General features: G+C 35.5%; 1 protein-coding gene and 1 pseudogene across 3 annotated transcripts in view; both read left to right on the top strand.

Annotated features, from left to right (window-relative positions):
• The window catches only part of Cadm2 (cell adhesion molecule 2), a 912354-nt gene that overhangs the window by 444337 nt on the left and 444578 nt on the right, over positions 1-23439 (top strand). The gene's annotated exons all lie outside the window — the stretch shown is intronic.
• LOC117718286 (ADP/ATP translocase 2 pseudogene) lies at positions 19221-20112 on the top strand (annotated as a pseudogene).

The following is a 23439-nucleotide window of genomic DNA, read 5'->3' as shown; positions in this document are numbered from 1 at the left end:
TGAAGGACATAGGACTACCTCTGGATAGAGAGGAGACAGAGGAGGTTCATAGGCAAATGGGAGTTTATAAAGGGATCAAGAGAAACTCCTTCTTATGATGACTTGGTTAGTTTTGTTTGGTTATGTTAATTAGAATAGGGGGGTTTTGGTTGCTGTACTTTAGTATCTGATAGCTGTACCTTGGTTATCAGTCACATGGGGAGGAAGTAGGTCAAAAAGGAAATAGGCATTAGTCAGCTAACTTTAGGAATGGATCCTATCTGTTTAGAAAGGCAAAGGATATGGGGGAAGGGCAAAGTCTGCCAGAGCCATGTTTGCCACAATCTAGCTTGCTAGAGCTCTTCAATAATGATGTTATGGATGTATTAAATCACATTTTAGTTGATATGTTCTTCCTTTGAAAGAGAATAAGAAAGACTAATCATGTTAAAGGTAAAATGAACATTAATTAGAATATAAGAACTACTTGATCCAAACAATATCACTCTGAACATTACCTAGTTACATTCACATGTAGGCTGAAAACACCTAAACTTTCTCCTCATCCTTTTCCCTATCCCCAAGCCTTGAGATTATACATTTAAGCATTGAAGAATTAATGGGTAGAGGTGAGGAATTTATATAAACAAACACTAAAGAAAATGTCTAGAAATCACCATGTATGGTTAACCCAAACTTTCACTAAGAGCCAGGGCACACAGGAAACATCTCTCCTGATCTCAATGTCATAGTCTAAATAGCAATGGTTTGTGTCCTGAGAGGCTCAGCCTGTCTGCTGAGAAAACTGGTATTCTGTTCTGCTGAAAAGTTCATGTCCAATCTTTGGTAAACAATAAATGTGACATGTTTAAAAGATTCAAGTTGCAATCATTTTAAGTATTGGAGATCACATATATAAATTAAATTTAATTGTCGTTTTCTATAATCTGAGTACCGAAAGTGTGTTCATCATTAAAGGTGGTAGTTTGTTAGCAACATCATATCTCACACAATCATATCAGGTAATGTAAACCATTAATGAACAAATTAAAAATGACCTAAAGGCTATCTTTAAATAGACTTCTGATTTTGAGCATAGACTGGTAAAATTTAAAATGATGCATGGCCTGGACAGTCTCAATATTCAGGCAGGGTTGAAATTAACATACTTTATCCTAATAATGAAGTACTCCAAATATATTGTAGTCACTTTATTATAAAATAATGGCAGAATTTTCTTATACTAAAGTCACAGAATGCCAGTCTCCCCATAATTATGGTAACGACTTACAAATGTGCCCTCTCAAGAGAATCTAGGGCAGTCTACAAATAAATAACAATGACAAAAATGAAGCAATCTGGGCTCACTGCCCAGATTATCACAAATATATATATATATATATATATATATATATATATATATATATATATATATCAGAACAAAGAATGAAAATAAATACTTATAAGCACATTTGAGTCTATGGGGGGGTTGTGGATGTTACAGGTCAAAACCAATGTAGCAAATAACAACAGGCTGTTCATAAATCTCCTTTATATAAGCAGTGCATAGCTGAGATTTCTAAAGACTCTCAGAGAAGTTACAAAAGAAAATATCTGTTTATCCATTTGTGTGTTTGTGGGAGAAAAACAACTCAAGGAAACTGAAATTTACCTAAATTGTGCAGATCTGCCTTAACCATGTTAATTAGAAAATCAGCAACTTCCAATTAGAAATCCTACTTCTCAAAAGAGACATTATGTAAAATGAATTACAGTTTTATTGGTAAATAGCAGTGTGGAATTGTTGTGCTACATGCCCAAAATTGCCAAAAATTGCTCCTTAATGTCCTATTGATGTAGCTTTCCAGTTTATTGAACTACAAAACACTGTTGCTTTCTTCCAGTTTTAATTTTTAAAAAGTTTAGTGAAAAATTTTTGTGCTTTGCCAAGACAAAGCATAATAACCAATCATCAAAAAAACAAACAAACAAAAATGAAAACCATCCAACCAACCACACAAACAAACAAACAAAAACATCAATGAACTTTCTGCACATAGTTTTTTTGGATTTTATTGAACATCAGTTTTACTAATAGTTTTCTATTATTATATGTGATTAGCTTTATAATTTACTCATTGTAAATAATTCAGTTTTTACTACATGTATAAACCTTCCTCCTGACATAGTAGACTGATGCACACATGACTCTCTCAGACAGCTAGAGCATGCAGAAGGACTGCACAGGTTCAAACCCCATAGGGTCACAGTGCCGAGAGGGAGAAATTGTCACTGGTTTCCCCATCTAAAAAGCTACTTGCAATTGGTTCTAGTCTTCTCCAATGGACTTTCCCTGATCAGATCACTACACTTCCTTGTAGGTAGATCCCATGATCTAGAGTAGATGGACAATAAAATAGAACCTCAGTGCCATTCCTTTTTGTCTCATATGGCTTTATGTGAACTCTTTCCTTCTTATTAGACCTATGTTTATGTATTTCGTGTATGACACACACACACACACACACACACACACACACACACAAGAGAGAGAGACAGAAAGAGCCTATGAGTTCAAATTACCACACAAGAAAACCATTAAGAAGAGCAACAAAAGAGATCGCAACTCCCACAGGTTCAAATTTTCATAAATATTTCATGTGCTTTTGCTAATCTGGAAGTATGTGGGGGTAAAAAGTAAAGTTTCACTTTTCAGTACAGTGAATGCCCTCCAATAGGATGCCAATAATTTAATTTCTCAGCTGCACTTTTTACTATTTTAATACAAAGCAGAAATAGGAGAATTTCCATACCTACTCTATATCTATAGATACCCAAATGATTCATACATAGTTTCTCAGATACTCTATCAGTGTTGTGGCCCGAGCAAAATGTTGAGGCCCGGGCTGGATCCTCACTTTGGGCGGCCTAAAAATGTTGGGAACCACACTAGCCCACGTTCAGGCGGCCAAAAATGTTGGGGCCTAGGCTGCCCCACTTTGGGTGGCCTAAAATGTTGCAGCCCTCTCTACTCCACACTTGGGAGCCACTGTATCCTGGCCCAAGCTGCCACTCTGGTCTGTGGGTCAGGGTTCAGCAAGAGAGAGAATGAGGACGAACTGGAAGAATGGAGACCAGACAGAGTGTGATTCAATCCTGTTTATTCTTCAGTCTCTCTTTCTAGTTCAAGTCCCAAGTCTTGAGTTCCTAGTTGTACTCCTTCTAGTTCCTAGTTGTACTCCATCTAGTTCCTAGTTGTACTCCTTTTGTTCTCTTCTGAGTGTCTAATGTCTACTCCTACACCTAGTGTCTGAATCTCTGTTACTCCAAATTGTTCTCTCTAGAGCAAAGTGTCTTCTACCTAATGTCAAGTAATTTGTTGCTTTCTCTGTCTGCCTCTAGCCTTTTATATACTTCTAAGCCACAACTTCAGGTCACGCCTTTAATCATGCCCCTAGGTCTTGTCTCTAGATCTGATCTCTAAGTCACACTCTTAAATCACACACCTTTAATCTCACACACCCAAGGAAAGTCCTGGGTATCCAAAGCAAGATGTTATCAGAGTGTGCTCAGCTGTTGTAGGCTATTGTAATACAAGTCTCATGTTAGGGTATATGGCTCAAGATGGCTGCAAGGATGATAGCCGCTTTCTGCTAAAAGTCGGCCCCCAACATATCAGTAATTATCCTGGTTCTAAATAGACCTGCATTGTCATATTTCCAAATTAGTGTATTTATGTTGATTCATCACTTCATTGAAACATTGCTTCATTAATTGTAGAGTGTAGGGTGATGTTTAGATCTTAGAAGAAATGATACAATAACACCAAACATTGCTGTTATGTTATATTTGATTTATTGTTTGTTAATGGTAGGCGAGAATTAACCAATATAGCTGTCTTCTACTCACTAAAATATACATGGAAGCATTGTTTTGCCTCTGTAATTTTAGATAGTGCTTGCCCTGTTTGATTTGGTCTCATCCATAAAGATATCTGGGGAGCATAAGAAAATAGAGCTTGCCAAGACACGTGTGTTTTTGTCTACTCTGCCTTATTTTGTTCATTGCAAGATTTGAAATGATATCTCTTTGAAACTAACATCTTGTTTTCTTTTTCTTGTTTCTTTTTATTTTTAGGTAAGCACATTAGTCATTCCTGTATAATCAGACTGCACCAAGGTAAAACAAGAAAATATGATATAATATATACATGTATACATCACAAGTATTATATAAAATCAATGTTTAGTATGTAAATGTGTAAGAAAATTGCTAAAAAAAATCAGAACTTTTTGCAAAGAAGGTCTGAATATATGAATAGAAAAATCATCATTAAGTTTTTTATTGTTCTTTAGTGTTGCTGAGACTCAAAGTTCATATACTTGAAACTCTTTTATCACATATATCTTTAAAATTTTTATAGCTCTATACTTTATCTTGGTACTTGCCATTCTAAATTCTATCCTATCATCATGTGTTTTAGATATAAATATCTTATTATCAATATGCAATTTAATATTTTGCAGTACATTTTGGACATAAATATAAAAATAAACATAACAAAGAAGTTTTCAGATTTTAGCATAGTTCTTGCATACATTATATATAAATGAATGAATTTATAGAGAGCATGTGCATGACTTGAAGAACAAATCTGAGTAATATTAATTGGTATTATTTATCATTCTTAAGATTCCTTATCAACATATATGAAATAAGCCTTTCAGGAAAAGCATTAATCATATTCTTAGGAGAAATATGACTGGGCTTGAAGATTTCTAATATAGCTTTTCTAGCAGTATATGAATTTACAGATAAATATATTTTTTGTATGTCCATACTAAGAGAAAGAAACAATGTAATTATATTTGTGACAGAACACATGTTCTAAAAATATATGTAATGGTTATGGTATTCTAGGAAATTTTAAGAAATTCCAAAATAAAGATGTACTTTCTTTCAATTTATATTGAATCTAGGTGAATGCTCAAGATTGCAAGGGTTCTATTCACTCACATTTTGTGCACTATAGGCAAAATTTTCATAAGCAAAATTAGATCGATTTAGAACAAAGGCATCAAGCTGATGGTTAAATAACCTATGCAGCATCAAATTTCAGTGCACTTGAGGCTTTGCCTGTGAGGAAGGGGAGGTTGGAGGTGAAAACTCATTAACTAAAACAAACAAACAAACAAACAAACAAGCAAACCACAAAGCACTTTTTATTAGAAGACCCTTCACCATCTTTTATAATTTTATGAAAATAATAATTTTCTAATTGACGGGACAAAGGCACTCGCTCCTCCCTCAGCACTTGAACTCTGTCATTCATGGGTAGAGTGGATGCATTTTACCTTCAAGTATAATAATTTTGCTAAATGTTTGGCTTGCTTTTCTAAATGTGATAATTTCATAACAATTTCACATTTAAAATTCTGTGTACATATGGCATGCATAAGTATTTATAGCATGTCAGTGAACTAGGAAAAGAGTGTTTACATCTGTCTGCCATTGTACTGGCTCTGTGTATGTTTGCCTTTCCTTCACATTGAGAGACATTGGGACTCTTAAGTCAAGCATTTTGTTGTTACTGTTTTGTTTTAAATTTGAAATGAATATTCAGTTTACTAAATACAGTCAACTTCTGTCAGTATAAATAGGTGTCTACAATTTAAGCAAATATGAGTTAGGGGCTTAGTATGTTTAGTCATAAGTTTATGAAAAGACATAACATCTGCCTTGTTTGACTAAGAAAAACCAATGCCACATGTTCTCTCTTATTTGCAGTTTTAAGCTTCAAATCTTTAGATTTTAAACTGTTGTAAACAATTACAACATTATATAATATTAGTTTTCTATGGTTAGTAGTCTATCCGTTCCAAAACTCAAAGATGCATGGTGAATTATACATTTTTAATATGCATATTTTTATTACACAATTTCATTAATATCCACCATGTACTCTGGCCACCTCCCCTACTCCCTCTATCACATTCCTATCAGAAGTTCTTCCCCCCTGTAAATATCTTTTTCTAAATATTAGTTTTGGTGTGGTTAAATGTCCGACAGACTTTATTGAGTGTGTATGTAAGGTTTGATGTTGGAAACTAAGTATTGGGAACTGGTGAGCTCACCCTAGTGAGCCATACACCCACTATTCTATAATCTTTCAGTTGTAAAAATATCATCAGTTTGAGGTTATTTGAGTCCTTCATAGACAACATAGCTGACAGGTGGCACAGCCTGACATCTCTGGACCCAGTGCTAGTATACACAGCAGCTGTGAATCTGTGACTGTCATGGCAGTGTCATGCATGGATGATGTTTCAGCCCCACTCCTCATCCTCTCACTCTTCCCTTTTTCTTATCCCTCTTCTGCAATGTTTATGGATTCTTAAAAGGACTGTAAAAATGTTTTGTTTTGGGCCAAGCCTTCAACTATCTTTTATTCTCAATATTTTATGTAGCCATGAGTATTTGCATTTACCTCCATTCCCAGCTAGGTAAGGCTTCTTGGTTTAAGGATAAGACTAGCCTTTATATGTTGGCATAAATAAAGATATGTAGGGCTAATTTTGTCAGGTTAGCTAAGCAGCCATCTGCACTAAAATAGATGGAACCAGAGGAAAAAAATACCTACTTAGATAATTCAGAACTATAAAGATGAGTGCTATGTATTATTTAATATTTGGATTTTTCCCCAGAGCTTCAGTTTTGTATGCCTACCTGAAAGTGATTTAAGAACACAAGAACCTACAAACAGGTTAGTGCAGTAAGAAGCAGGTATTACCTTAAGGCAACAGATACAACTCAATCTCAAAAAGGAAGTGGGGGTGGAAAGTGCCTATGCTAGTGTTGCGAAAGTTGGAATAGGAAGAGGGTTGGAAGATGAAGGAGAATAAGAAATTTGGAAGATGCTCAATAAAAGCAAAGAGGGTATGAGAAAAATCTCAGTAGCCTACTATTTAGGTAACCCAATTAACAAGCATGAAAAAGAATTTGAAGGCAAAACGCTGCGCAACTTGATCTTACAGCTTCTAGAAGCAATGAATCATTTAACAATATATCCCATGCTGTGTGTGTGACACCTACACAGAAGTTATTGGTCTGGTAAGCTCCAAAGGCTTACAAAAGATACAAGCTTATAAAAAGATGTAGAACAATTAACCTGGAAATGGGTTAGAAGATTTTCACTGCTTGGTAGCTCTCAGGGTGCTGCATGGTGTCCACATAAAGCTGGAAGATTGTGATAGTGTAAAATCATTCATGGTATAAATCAGTTGTGAAATCAATGAATTAGAATACCAAGTAGATAAGCAAATATAGGCATAATTGTAGTACTACATTATAGGAGTATCTAATCAATTCTTATTCTATTTGGGCCTTGTTCTATGGGAGGGAAGCTTTGCTGTCTCAAATTCATGACTGATGATATATATATATATATATATATATATATATATATATATATATCATCAGTCATGAATTTATATATATATATACATTTATTTTACTAAGTATTTTGCTTCAAGTCAGATTGCATATTAGTATATTTTCAGTAAAATTTTCAATTTTTTCACTGTACCTCACATTCATAATAAAAATGAGGTAAATTTCAAAAGGGAGCAGAAAATATGAACTAAAAGTTAAATAATTTGGAATCAGTATCCATTTGTAAAACAATGCAAAAAAAGTCACTGAGGAATCTCAAACAAACATTTTCGGTTTTAAACTTTTGTGACAAGCAATATTTTAAATTTTCATGGCCATATTTATGGTAAACTGAAATTGAAAATTTAACTTAGTCATCTTTTGATAATTTTAAGATATAGCTTGTATCAGATATCATCACATGAAATACCCTGAAAGTGAAATTTTCTAGATATCCTTTTTCCAAAATCAGCTAACATGTTAGCAAAGGGAAAAAATACGTAAAATCTCAATAACAAAGTATTTGTCACTTCCTTCTGTATCACCAGGCTTCTTTTATTTTCACATGACATTTTCTCCTAAAGACTACAGTAAATACCTTGACATTACATATATCTAGTTCACTTATACTTAACTTAATTCAAGTATCCAAGAGTACAAGACCCATGTGCTTTGTCCATTTGAAGCCAAAATGTGCAAGTGAACACCAACAATGATATTATGTACATAAGATTGATAGCTATTTGGTTTAGCAACATCTGTTGTTTGATGCACTCCAAGCAGATGTTCTTTCTTGAAATTCCACATGCAGTTTGATTTACTCTCCTGACATGTAACCTTAGCAGATGAATACTATTGCTATTTAGGCAGAGGAATTAGAATTAACAGTTGTATATGCCTTTGTTCAAACAAATTTCTGGAGACTGGGTCAAACATCATTAACTTTTATAAGGATGACAATGAGCAAAGTCTTTGAATCACTTGCTGTTAAGCTGACATAGAGTTCTTTCGTTTTGCAGGCCATCGAGAGTCAGATTTTTCAATTAGCAGTTCTTTCTTTTAATGCTTTTGGAGAATTAACAAAAACACAACAATATACATTCACAGGCTGTTCTTTCCTATGCCTGCCATTGTATTTCAAACCTGTCATATTATACAGAGTTGAAATGAGAAAAATACACAGAAACAGACACCACCGTTTATTTTAGTTCCTATTCTCGTTTGTGCTGCAACACAACACACACACACACACACACACACACACACACACAAATACAATGACACTATTACACAGTGTATTGGGGAACACAGTATTTGTTGGGAGACAAATTTAGAACAAATTTGACAGAACACACATCTCAGTATTAGAGTGTTCTGATAAAAGGTTTTTCTCAGTACAAATGATCAATGAAAGTTAACTAAAAATGTGTCTTTAAAGGGTTATACGATAACTTAATATCATAAAAGATGAGATATATTATAATTCTAGGGAGATCAGGATGTCCAATAGTGGCATATGCTTCTTCAAGGGAATCTCTTCTTATGTGCTAACAATACAGTGATGTCTAGTGACCTTTACAATGCAAATATGAACAATTTGAGGTTATCATGATCTTTCATGCATTGCTCCTTAAAGGGGCAACCTTGATTGCTTTTATAGTTTCAATTTTATTTTAACCTCCATTACCTGTAATATCTTCTTTGAAGCTTGAAATTAACTTTTTTCTTCTCCTTTCCCCATTTATTTTGGTAACCAAAATTTTTTCTATGTCACTCAAATTCTGAAGGGTATCATAAAGTATAGACATGAGTAATCAATATGATAAAGAACATCTTTATTACATTAGTCCATTTATCACTTTCACTGAAAGAAAATTATTTTAATTTTCTGAAGAGACCATCCAAAGATGGACTGTCCTTTGCATATAGAAGCAAAACTATAAAACTATATTAGAATAGTACAATGTACACTCTTTGGATATACTTGGTAATAAAACCATTCTTGAATCAATGCTTTTAGTTTTCTATTAACCCAATATTTTGTGATTAGCTGATAGTAATCTGTGAGAACTAAGACATAGATAGCACAACTGTAAGTAGTGTACTGAGAACGATGCTACAACCAACCCAATTTAGGTTATAGATACAAACAGAACTAATCAGTTAACAATACCTGAATTAACTTTGTATTTTCGTTCTCGATCAAATCTCAGTGGGACAACCTGAATACACTGTGCTTTCTTTAGAGTTAAATGATTTGTTCGGAGACAAAATCATATTGATAATCATGAGACAAGGCAAATGCCCATTTCTTTACTGGAACAATGACACAGCCAATGCTTTAGTTTTTGTTTCATCTAATTAAAAATTGTCACTGTGTTATTGTTTAGACAATATGAACTTGTCATCCTCGTTATGGAGTGGAAGTCCAGTGTAATTGGAATAAATGTGTAAGCTCCCAGATGGATACTGAGTGTTCATTTAGAACATACTTTGGGAAGCACCCATGGGGATTCCCAGACATGGACAAGCTGTGACCAAGCAGTGTCTGCTCTACTGTAGTCTATCATATTGAGTGAAGTGTGTTCCACCTCTTAATGTCCCTTTAATCTGTGAAGTACTTGTATATACTTAAGAAAATTATAAGTGCTTTTATTGCTACTAACATGTTCATTTAGTTGGGTATCTTACAGAGAAAAGTTGTATATACGTTACATATCAAATGTTATACAATTTAAAAATTGATACTATTGGACTATGTATTAAAATTATCTGTTTGGTCCTCTTCTATGGGGCACAGCAAAGTAGATAGTTTAGTGAACAGAAAAAGAACATTTTTTTTAAAAATCCTTAGTTTTTACAAAAAGAATTGTGTTTTGTTACTTTCTGTTAGGCTGCGATTTAAAAATGCAATTACTTCCATCCTATATTAATGTTCATTTAAAACAGCACATTTTCTCTTGCAGAAACTGCAAATAACTTTTAGATATACAAAAAGATAATATAAAATTTGTTTTCTAAATAGTCACAGCATAGTTTAGAACTGTTTTGTATAAGAGTTACAAGAAACATAGGTCATACACACACACACACACACACACACACACACACACACACACACATATATATATATATATATATATATATATATATATATATCTCAAATACAGGATTTTCATAATCATGCCTTTAATTCCCCAATCTATAGCTTGATATTGGCTACTGAGAGCAAAAGTCAAATTTAGTTTATTTTCTGTTCACATTTTCTCCATTTCCTCCACTCTTACTATGATTTGTCAGTTATATTTGCGTTAACAATTGCACAGGTAACATATATACAATAACATTAGTAGATTCTGTAATTTTGAAAATGTTAATAAGACAATATGTAATTTTTCAACATTTGAAATATGGCATTGTTGGGCATAGGTGGGAGAGGAGGCCCTTGGTCCAGTGAAGGCTGGATGCCAAGTGTGGGGGAATTTGAGGGTGGGGAGGTAGGAGTGGACAGGTAGGTGAGGGCACATCCTCATAGAAGCAGAAGGAGAGGGGACGAGATGAGGGTTCCTGGGTGTGTGGGAAGGAATGGGGAAAGAGGATCACATCTGAAATGTAAATAAAGTATCCAATAAAAAATAAAAATAAATAATATATATATATATATATGTTTATTTTGAAAACTATGTTTTTATTCAAATAGAATTACATCACATTTCCCTCTACCTTTTTTCCCTCCAGCATTTCCTAAGTCCTTCCCTCCTATTCTTTCTGCGAACCATGTATGCACAAACAATAGAATTGAATTCAACATGTTAAACTTATGCATTTGTGGACATGCACATACATATACATACATATATTTATATACATATGTGTTTATGTAACAATGATAATTAATAAAAAGACTAACTTTTCAAATTCTTAACAGTCTCCTGGAAAAGCAATAACATCACAGTTCTATAAACATTCTGTTTAAAAAATAGACTGTTTTCTTTCCCTATTTAATACCATAAATCTCTCCAAGTTACAACAATCATCAAAAGTCCATTTTACCATAGATATTAGGTATCTAAAGCAGGGATGGGGATACCACAAACTCTTAGTAAACAACAAAAATTCTTATTCTCTACAGTTCTTTATAAGTCTAAATTCTGTATTTCCTGGGGCAAGTGAAGAGAGCTCTTCCTTCTGGAGTCTTTACAGATGACCTGTTTGGGGCTACTTCTTCTATTTGCTGTGACTGTTGGCTTTCATTGGCTTCAACGTCCTGGCTCATGGTAGCTTGCATGCTCACCCGGCCTCCTCCTGCTCTGTTCCCTAGCTTGGCATTCAAGGCCTTCTCAGATAATTCAAAAACCTCTCAACTACTATTGCTCAGTTTTCTCATCTCAATCACAAGCTTTTGATTAACCCTACCAGTCTTTCCTTTTCTTTTCTTATAAGACAGCATAAAAGGTCAAGGAATTCAGTCCTGATTCTCTTCTTCAGATATTTTTCTCACTATTACTGAACTATTTTGTAATTCACCTACTATGTACCTATACCCTGTACAACTGTAACCTAGATCTAGAAGCATCTCCGGACTCCCTCATTCTCTTTATTATTTTTATAATCACTGACTATAGTTAGAATATATTTTAAAAGGACCATTTTACAGTAATCTAGAGTAGCAATAGAAAATGGTTCATACCTTAGCTAGAACTAGATTATAGTAATTTTCCCCAAAAATGTATTTGAAATGTATATTCAGGATTAATTAAAAAGTGTAATAGTGAAGATTAAAGCAGTCCCATCCCCATTTATCTTTCAAAATCAATTGTACTTTATTAATGACACTAAAGGTCCACTCAAACTTGGTCTTAATATTCCCTTGATCTTAATATTTGATCATTATTTTCTTGAATGATTTAGGTCACTTTCTGATGGTTACAACTTCATTTACTGACTCAATACATTGTTTAGGACTTGTTTAATATTTGCAAACAATATGACTCTCCAAGAGCAATTTCTTTTTGTAAATGAGTGTTATCAAATGAAATGCAATTAAAGATTCACAAAAGTAAGGAAATGTTATTTTAAGCTCCTAATTGTTATTTCAAGCACTATGGGCATTTAAGATAATCATCTGCACAAAACTTTAAGCCCTGTATGTGATCTACATACTCAATGAGTTCATAGTGATCACATATAATTGATAGCTAGAGAACTTATGACAGAGGCATCATGAGATTTATGGAGGGTCCCTGGAAAATGAGTACAACTAGGTACTGACAGAAAATGTTCTTATATGTTCACATAGAGATACTCAATTTCTGAAAAGGAATATTAGCTGGAACCTTTCTTTAATAAAATTTATATTTACTCATTTATGTATTTATTTATTTAAATTTTAAACACTGTCCTCTCTAGATCCTCCCTTCACAGAGACCCTCCCTCATCCTCCATACCCTTGTCTTCTGAGAACATGGGGCCACCTGACTGATCCTCACCCTGACACACAAAGTCTCTGTCAGAGTTGGCACATCCTCTCTCATTGAGACCAGACAGGGAGTCCAAAAAATAATCGTGAATAAATTAATACTGAAACCAAAGTATGGTGTAATAAGTATTGACATATTAGAAATCTATACTATAATTGATTACTGTGGTTCTGATTTCCTTGTTTTCATGAAAAGACTAAACTTGTCACTTTTATTACTATTTGGTCATCTAGAATAAACTTACAATAGAACAGTTTTCCTGTAAATAGGGATTCTTTTCATGTTTCCAACAGCACTTTGGAAAGTCATAGGAAGATATCTGAGAGAGTGAGAGAGAGAGAAAGAGAGAGAGAGAGAGAGAGAGAGAGAGAGAGAGAGAACAAAAAGCAATGGTGAATGAATGTGTGTGTGTGTGTGTGTGTGTGTGTATCCATGTGTGTATAGAGACAGAGAGAGACAGTCAGGTGGGTAGATTTTCCAAGTCCCAACCCTCCATGTGGTAGGAACAATGGAAGAGGGTTTTTAAAAATAAGAACAGTTATGTTCTGTGGCAATGAGATACTGTGAGAAGAACCTCAGATACAGAATCAGATGAACTTGATAAAAACCCTGACTCAATACCCTAAACTCTAAATGAGAATTATTGTTTATTTGAGCCTGTTTTCATGAGGTATGCTGAGAAAAGAGTTCTAACATTTCTCTTTATATTGAAGACGGTGTAGCAAGAGTCTCATTTAAGACAATGTTTTAGACTCGAGCACTCAAAAAAAATTTTCAAAAGATTCTCCATGTTGCTGGAAAAAAAATATCAAAATATGACTCTCAAAGGAAAAGAGCTACCATTATTTTGGGTCATCCTTTATGATCTAGCATAAGTTTTAGTCACACCTGCTTCTTGTCGACAATGTCAAAAAGCAGTATTGTAAAGGCCTGGCAGATACTGTCACCACCCCGAAAGTCGTGAGCTACCTTCTTGTGGCAGTATTTCAGAGTGTTTTACATTAGCAGTACTTGAATCATTATAGCCAGGGCTACATTTTTTTCTTCCCAAATAGTATCTTTCTCTGCTCTTTCCGTGTGACCTTTTTCTTTTAGTCTATTTTGGGCTTGATCTCCCTTCCTGTCAAATATTCTTGGCTAAAAATGTTTTAAACAGTCCATTTCTCATCTGTGATCTTTAAGGCTGGATTTCTCAGTCTCAGTACATTTTTTTTTTTTTTTTTTTTTTTTTTTTTTTTTTTTTTTTTTTTTTTTTTTTTTTTTGTCCTCACTCAGACACAGGACACTTGCCACAAGCTCAGAGGTACAGAAATCCCTCTGCTTTATCTTGATGGCTTCTATACTTTCCATCTGCCAGGCTCTGAAGGATCTACCTTATTTCTTCCTGCTGCCACAGGAAATGACTCCTGCTGTGCTCCAGCAATCAATGCAGGTACCCTGAGAGATAGAAAAGAGTTTCCCTTTTGCGTTTTCTTTTAAATTTAATTTTATTTTTTACTTATTCACGTTACATCCCACTCACTGCCTTCTCTCAGTCACCCCCTCCCACAATCCTTTAGCCATCTTCCTTCCTTCTCCTCTAAGCGGATGGGAATCCCCATGGATACCCCCCCCCCCCCCCCCGCACTCTTGCAATTCTAGCTGGACTCCCTTTGTGGTTATTTTGAGATGAAAGTCCTGAAAGAGCTTAGCACTGGGTTATGGGTGGAAGCATCAGTGTATCCTTGTGATGGCTATCATTATGTAAACACAATACAGCTACAGTCACCTGGAACAAGGACAACTTATTTGATAAATTACCTCCCAAGATTGCCTTGAAAGCATAACTTTGAGGCTTCTTCTTAATCGATTATTTATCTAAGAGACCCAAAACTGTTATGGGTGGTGTCAATCTTAGGCAGGTGGGCCTGAGTTCCATAAGTAAAGCTGTTGAGACAGCTGTATAGAGCAAGATAGTAAGCATCATTTCCCTGTGGTCTGCTTCAGTCCCCCCTTCAGGTTCCTTGAGTTTCTGCCCTGACTTCTCTAGATGATCAACTGTAAGCCAAATAAAACTTCTTATCCCAATCTGGTTTGGTTAAACTACAAGATCCCCCAAATTCGCATACATATACAGTTTTATTTCCTTTTATTAAATGCTTAGTAGTTACAAACCTAAAATCTGAAATGTCTGGGATTCTGACGGACACTGCTTCAATAAATACCTGAATGGAATTGGTGAATTGTTTAACCTCTGCATTTCAATCTTCTTGACAATAAAACAGAGATAGTATACTTTCTGATGATTGTAGATGTGCTTAGAAGAGCCTACAATATGATGCAAATTTGCTGGGCTATCATACCTAGAGCAGTCAGCCCTTGGTTTACGAGGACTTATTTACTCAGCCAATGTTGTTGCTAATTTCTAACTTGTATAAGACATGGTTGTTCTTTCATACTGATGTTCGCTTTCTTAGTAGACCAATTAACTATGTGTGTTTAGATAGATAGATAGATAGATAGATAGATAGATAGATAGATAGATAGATAGTATTTGATACTCAAATTTGTTTCAAGCTCTTCAATGACTATGTATTCACTGAATTAAAATCTGTCACTTCTTGCTATCTAAGATGCTGCATTGCAACACTATATGGAGGTCACTAACTGACCTTCCAAACTACTTGGAGCACATGTGAATCTTAGGGTTTCCATATATATGTATGTTCTTTCAGCCTATGACCTACTATTAGGATTGATTCTTCTTCAGATATTAACTTGTAGAGCTTTCATATCTGAATTTAAATATTCTATGGATTAATTTGATGCTTCAGCATTCTGCTTTTCACTTTTCCTCGTCTATATGAATATGTGTCTGCACATCTGATTGTATTTTCTTGTATACTGATTTGATTTTAATGTCACCTGTCAGGAACGATGCATTTCTTATGCATGCTGGAAATCTGTCATAGTATGGTATATACCAGACAATAATGTATGATTAGTAACAAGTAGGTGCATAATAAAAGTAAGCATGCCACATTAGAAAGTCATATGTGGAATTTTAAATAAATTGGCATATGTTAAAAATGAAACTAAAACACCTCAATAGTTAATGGCCTCATGAGGATTCATTTATGTTCTTGAAACTTATTTTATTCTTTATAAAATGAGCATAAAATGAGAGTCTTCATCAGAAAAGGTTTATTCACTAAACTTTCTGACTCATTCTTTTTTTCTTTATTATTTTTAAGTTAACAAATAGCACTTTTTCCCACTTACAAAGAATTAGGTTTTGTTGTTGCAGTTTGTTTTGTTCTCTCCACTTGTGTCTCTACTGTACCACTCCCTCCCTTCTACTGCCCAACCCCCATAACCTTCTCTCTGCTCTCACGTCATGGCACCTCGTTACCCACACCTGCCTTCAACATTTCTTATTCTCCTCTCATGATCACTTATTTTGTATTGTGGTCAAAAATCTATTGCACAACCCTTATTTCTAAACAGTTTTGTGTGTGTGTGTATTTGTGTATGTGTGTGTGTATCCATTGCTATTACAAAGTCCTTGAGATAAACTGTCTAAAATATGGAGGATACATTCCCCCCACCATTTGAGAATTTTAGACTGTGGTCACCGGTCACTCTCCTGAGACAGAGGTGAGCCAAACTAGCATGAGATCTATCTAGAGATAGAAGGAAGCTTACTTCATACTGTGTAGGAAGTAGAGGGAGAAAAATCAAACGGGACAAATATAAGACCTCCAGCGGCCTACTTTCTCCAGACTTTCAAGCTCTTCAGTGACTATGCACTGTGGTGAATTAAAAACGGTCTCTCCCTGCTCTCGAGGTGTCTCGTCTCTGTTCAAGCATGGATTTGTTAATGGATTAATGTATCTGTTATCATGGCAGCTTCATAATCCAATCACTTCTCAGAAGTGTCATGAAATGAAGATGAAGCGCTCAACTCAGGAGCCTGTTAGGTCATTCCACCCACACCCTGCAGCATACATTGTCACTATCTGGACTTCATTCTGCCAAAGCCATAATAACCTTGAAGGACAGATCTTCCTGTTTCCTCTGGGTAGTTACTGCTTCCGTCCATTTCTGTTGCCCTCCACCCCAGCAAACCAATGACTAGATGTGTTGCCAATTTGCTGGTTTCAGTAAACTGTTTAATGATTATAAATGTTTTCTCTCAGCTCTGATGATATCCCAGTAAGGGATAATTAGGCTTTTGGTGGGGGGTGGTTATGACTTGTTTAGGCAGTTTCCTCTTTTTGGCAATCTGAACTCTGAGAAGCTTTCTGGAGATAGTTTTGCTACAGTCCTAGGAAGATTTACCACTGGAAGAACAGCAGCTCTCTCGGCATAAACCAAAGAGATTAAGAGGTTGTAAATTAGTGCACATTAGCTCGGCGATTTTACTCAGGAGGATTATTTCATTTTAAGTAACTCTTTTAGCAGTCACAAGAATATGCTAACCACTCTTCCTACTGTGCATTTAAACTTATTTAATTATTTATTCTTGTGTTATATTTTGATCATATTCTTTCCCATCCCCCTCGCCAAGAATGGACAACAGATATAAGGCCAGGAATGTTTCAAACCAGACTTATTCCTAGCACTGTGAATGAGAAGTGGATGTGGGATTCCCACCCTTATCCAGTAAGAGTCTTGCCATTGGTACTTTCTGGGAAAGTGACTATCGGTTTTTTTCAACTGGTGTATCACAGGATGAATCTACCAGACTACAGTGTAAGCTGCATCCACAGGACAGCCTAATAAGGACCCCAAGATTTTTTGATGTGTACTTTTTTGTCAGATTAATTTTATTTGTTTTAACTTGTTTGTTTTGATTGTTTAATTTTTTTGGTTTGGTTTATTGTGTTGGTGTGTTCTTCTTGTTTCTTTTTCTAGTCTGTGTCAATGGTCTCCTCCTGTCTCTAGATTACTCAGGTTATATGTAAGTATACTGACATTATTTCTATGATAATATATATTCTCCTTATCATATCATAACCCCATCCAATCTAAAAGCTTATAAGTGATTAATAAAGAAAGAATAAAATATAGAAGAGATCTGAAGACTATGTAGGGTTGAAACAATGTAACCAGTCTCCACATAAATCAGTCAGCTATTGCTTGTAATTTTCATTACTTCATCAGTTTTTAAATGGTGCATGATTATGTTTTAATATTTTATAAATGACAAGAGTAAAAATAGTCAGGGTACAGGCAGGGTGCATGGAGTATTTTGATGCTAAAACTGAAGAAAACTGCAGGAAGTATTTTCCTCGTTTGCATTTTCTTGCTAACTGCAGGACTGAAGTTCATGATCTGGAAAAGAACAGTAACTTCATAGGTACATGTGTGCTAATCCAGTTCTACAAAACCAAACCAAACATAACGCAACAAAATATCATCCTCTCTGTCTTAAAATTAAGTGAACTTCACAGAGTTTTTGCTGTTAAGGTAACCTAAAATACCGTGCTAAATCAAGTCACTAATTTTGAACCGTTTCTGATTCTCCTTAATCCACTTGAGCTTCTCACATTTATGAATCTCTAAATGGAAAGACAGCATAGCAAGGAAACAAAATAAACAAACACAAAAAGAACAAAAAGTTCATCAGTGTGTGGTTAATAGCAGGCAGCACTGGACTTGACTGTTTCCGTAGTCTTACACCCTAGCTTTATGCCTGATAGCCAATCTGAATGACTCACCCCTGAAGCTTGTTCTTTGTAGGCTTAACTACCCAGAGCTCCCAGGGTCTAAACCTGTGCCTGGGAGCACAGGGAGGGACCCATGGCTCCAGCTGAATATGTAGGGGAGGATGGCCTTGTTGGGTACAGGTGGGAGAGGAGATCCTTGGTCCCATGAAGGCTGGACACCGAGTGTGAGGAATTCGTGGGTGGAGAGGTGGGAGTGAGTGGTTGGGGGAACATTCTCATAGAAGCAGGAAGAGATGAAAAGGGATGGGGGTTTCTGGGAGAAGGGAAATGGGGGAAAGGGGTCACATCTGAAATGTAAATAAATATCCAATAAAAATATTTTTAAAAAATAAAATAACAGCAAACTGAAAACAGTTCCTGCTCTATGACATCAGAGGATGATGATGGGCTTTTCTGATGCAGCACTAGAGTGCAGTAGATAAGCTTGACAAAGGAGTTATATAAAAATTATACACAATTATAAAAGCCCACCTTTAGCACCTAAATGAAAATGAATTTTTAAAACGTTTCTTAGAAATCTGACTCTATCAGAATGTAGACTTGAGAGTCTGAGAGTCAAAGCGAGTTGACAACCCAGTCCTGTCCAGCACTCGCCTGCCTCTTCTTCTTTGCTTTCCACATGACAGATGCCGCTGTGTCCTTCCCCAAGGACTTCTTCGCTGGTGGAATGGCCATGGCCATCTCCAAGAAGATGGTAGCATCCATCGAGCAGGTCAAGTTGCTGCTGTAGGTGCAGCATGCCAGCAAGCAAATCATGGCAGATAAGCAATACAAGGGTAGTACTGGCTGCATGGTTCGTATCCCCAAGGAACAGGGAGTCCTGTCCTTCTGGCGTGATAACCTGGCCCTTGTCATCAGATACTTTCCCATCCAGGCTCTCAACTTTGCTTTCAAAGATAAATACAAGTAGATCTTTCTGGGATGGTGTGGACAAGAGGACTCAGTTTTGGAGCTACTTTGCAGGGAACCTGGCATCAGGTGGTGCCTCTGAGGCCACATTCTTGTGCTTTCTGTACGCTCTTGATTTTGCCGGTACCCGTCTAGCAGCAGATGTGGGCAAGCTAAAGCTGAAAGGGAATTTAAAGGCCTTGGTGACTGCCTGGTTAATATCAACAAATCTGATGAGATTAAGGGCCTGTACCAAGGCTTTAATGTGTCAGTACAGAGCACTATTATCTACGGAGCTGCCTACTTTGGTATCTATGACACTTCAAAGGGACTGCTCCCAGATTCCAATATTCACATTTTCATCAGCTGGATGATTGCAGTCTGTCACTGCTGTTGCTGGCCTGACTTCCTATCCTTCTGACATGGTTCACGGCCTTATGATGATGCAGGCGGTAAGCAAAGGGACTGATATCAGGTACACAGGTGACCTTAACTACTGGTGCAAGATCGCCCAGGATGAAGGAAGCAAGGCTGTTTTCAGGGATGCATGGTCCAATGTTCTCAGAGGAAAGGATGGTGCTTTTGTACTTGTCTTGTATGATGAGATCAAGAAGTATACCTAATTATGCCCTAGGTGTTCTCCCTAAGAACAGGCATGTTGTATAATATACCCTATCTTGAACATTCTGGAGAGAGTCTCTGGGCTTGTCTGTTTTATCAATGGCAGCTATTTACCAGTTGGAAAGTGGGAAGCAATAATATTCATCTGATCAGTTTTCTCTTAAGGACATTTCCATGATGACAATGATGATGTGACTCCATTATATTGTTTTTATTTCAGTCACTCCTGGTAATAAAAGAATTGAAGAAATTAAAAAAAAAGTACACTTCCTAAGACTCTGTTAAAAAAATTTGTCTTATACAGATTTTATTCAGAAGATCAGTGGCATTAAGTAAAACAATGTACCATTTCTCTTAAAAAAAAAAATCAAGAATTTTTAAAAGTCATTTTGGTAAGTGCTTTCCTTCATGGGAAGCCCTGTGAGTCTAGGCAGCTTAGATACTAAGAATAGTGCAGTGTGGAATTGTTACAGTAGAGGTTCATTAGCTGTAATCAAGGCTAGCTTAGCTATAGTACAGGAGGCAGAAGGAGAGTTTGAACTTTAGCCAGATAAAGAGCCGCAAACTGCAGAGGCCATCTGGATGCCTGAAGTCAGCCGAAATCCTGGTCAAAGCTTTTTATTTAACTTAGAATAAGTCTTTAAATTTAAATTCGGGAAGAATCCTTTCTACTTAAAGGCTGGGAATATCTCCTCAAATATCTCGTTACTATTGTGAAGCAGTCTAAGCCTACCATCTCAGAAATGCCACTGTCAGAAAAGCTAACGTACAGAATGACATATTGCTGTTCAACACCAGCAAATCTGAAATCTCCATATTTACTCAGATGTCTGCCATATGTTGATATTTTCCTTTTTGTCTTCTGAACAAAAAAAGTTCTCTATCCACTTAGTAATATGCTGAATTTATTCTACTTAACAGTATTTGTTGAAACCAGTGATGTCTGAGTCCTTAAATGCAATCTGTCTCATGGGACATCAATGTTTCCTGTAACTCTTGTCATTTGCTATATGCAGTTATATAGAACCATCTTTCTTTTCAGTTTCCAATAAGTTAACCATTGCCCGTGGCTTGATAAATGCAAATTTAACTTAGGTTAATAAAATATATTGCACATATATTTTCATAGTAAATGTGTCCTGTTTTAAACCCATAGCAGCTACAAGTGCATGTACAGAGTATTTTTGTTATCAAAGACAAAAATGGACACTACTATTGTTGAGTATGTGTTGAGAAAGTATATCTTTGGGCTCAAATATATGTTTAGCAGGTGTATCTCACTGCCTATTACTATGTATGATGATTTACTAAAATGCAGCTCTTCTACTTTTTAAAAAAAATTCTCAGTGTCTTCTTCACTCTACAAGGGCACAATTCAGTAGTTATGCCAAAATAAATGTATCTTTCTAAGAACTGTAAATTACTTAGAATATAAGTAGATGAGAGGTAGACAAATTAAAATATACAGAAAAGTAAATAGATGCTAGATATATATTAGGGATAGATAGATATTGATAGATTGTATATAAACAGATAAATGATGGATAGATAAATATAGATAGATGCTAGAGATAGATAGATAGATAGATAGATAGATATTCAGATAGAATAGATTGATCAACCAATGATAGATAAATAGATGACAGATAGATAGAAACTCTTGCACCACAAATATATATTATCCTCCATAAAACATTTTTATAGATAGTACAGTGAGTTCTCCTTGACCTTTGATTCTTGATTTTTAACTTTTTCTAGTATTCAGCACTTCTGGGTACATTTCTATCAAGGTCCCCATCTTTTTCCTTGGGCTTTCCTTGCAATGGGATAGCCTTAGTTGCTCTTTCCGGATCTTGGTAGGAAAACTGTTGTCATGAGTAGTTATCTCAAATTGACCTCATACATCCTCTTTATGTAGGACACTGAGTATAACAGCCTCTGAGGCCAAACTCCCAGCAAAAGTATATTATAAATTAGCTCGGAATTCAGAATATTGTCAGTTTTCCTTTCTGTTTGTTTACAATTTGTAATAATATATAGCCAGTGCTGTTCACTGTGCTCCTCGGTATTTTAAAGCTCATTTTATATTTGCAGACTCAATTGTACTTTATATGCAAATGGCTCATTATACTTTAGAAAAGCAATATGTTAATTTCATTAATTTCTTACCTTAATTTAATCTTCTGAAATGTCACCTGCCATTCAATCTACATACCAGCTACAACAAAACAATAAATATTACAAAGACCCGAATCATTAAACTTCTCCTACTCAGATGACAGATCTGACAGGACTCATTTTATGCACATATGAATACTGAACATTTTAGAGATGTAGACTTAGTTCTCTGCCTCCAATCCCTTCATGAGCTCTAAATAATGAACTCTTTACAATAAAACTGTTCATCTAAATTAAACACCTGGGAATGGTGATTCTATTTTTCTATGTGCTTCGCAGAATTTTTTTTTTAATTAAGCGATTTCTCTTTGAAATGCTGAGGTTCGCCATAAATAAATCATAGCTTCACAAGTATCTTTTGTAGTAACTCCTTATATCTAACATGATGCCACCCCTTTGAAGGGGATAGTTTCCTCTTGTTGTTGTCTCTAGTCATGGGGAATGATAAGGGTAATTCAGCTGTTACCCCTGTGATATTTGGTGTTGTTTGTGTCGCTGGTAGGATGCCATATTTCCTCTATTCAAAGTAGCTTCCGTCCCTTCTGTCCACTGACACTGTGCTTTAGGGGAAGAAAAGTGTACAGCATGAAACTGAAGGCGAGACTTTATTCCTGAGGGCAAAGAAAGGAAATTAGCATGGTTAGTTGGGAAAAAAAATAATCAACCCAGGAACAAAGAAAGCCTGTAGATCAGGTGCCTGTCATATACTAATGCTGGTTGTATAGATATTTTAGGTTGTGTCCTTCTGTGATCCAAAAGCCACAACAGGTTGTATTATTGTGGAGATGAACACATGGGGATTTTGTATGTGACATAGAAGAGAGATAAGAGTGGGAAATATATCACTAGCCTGTAGGAAGTCTAGGAGCATTTAGAGGAAAAGGCACACAAACATAGGAAACAGTTGTGTTTTGCATTTAAGAGATTAACTGTTAGCAATGAAACAACATTTTGAAGGCAAATGATAAAAGTTTATGAAAGTTGGAAAGATTAGTTTAAAAAGCTTGATATGGGGCAAATGATAACATACACCTGAGAGTCCTCAGGAGACTGACCTTCAAACAGACAAACAGCAAAATAAATAAATAAATAAATAAATAAATAAGAACTAGTAAAACAAACCATGTGAATTATATAGCAAAGAAATACTG

Source organism: Arvicanthis niloticus, chromosome 12 (assembly GCF_011762505.2).
Source record: "Arvicanthis niloticus isolate mArvNil1 chromosome 12, mArvNil1.pat.X, whole genome shotgun sequence".
In the NCBI taxonomy this organism is placed as follows: Eukaryota; Metazoa; Chordata; class Mammalia; order Rodentia; family Muridae; genus Arvicanthis; species Arvicanthis niloticus.
This window is presented reverse-complemented; position numbering and strand designations above follow the sequence as displayed.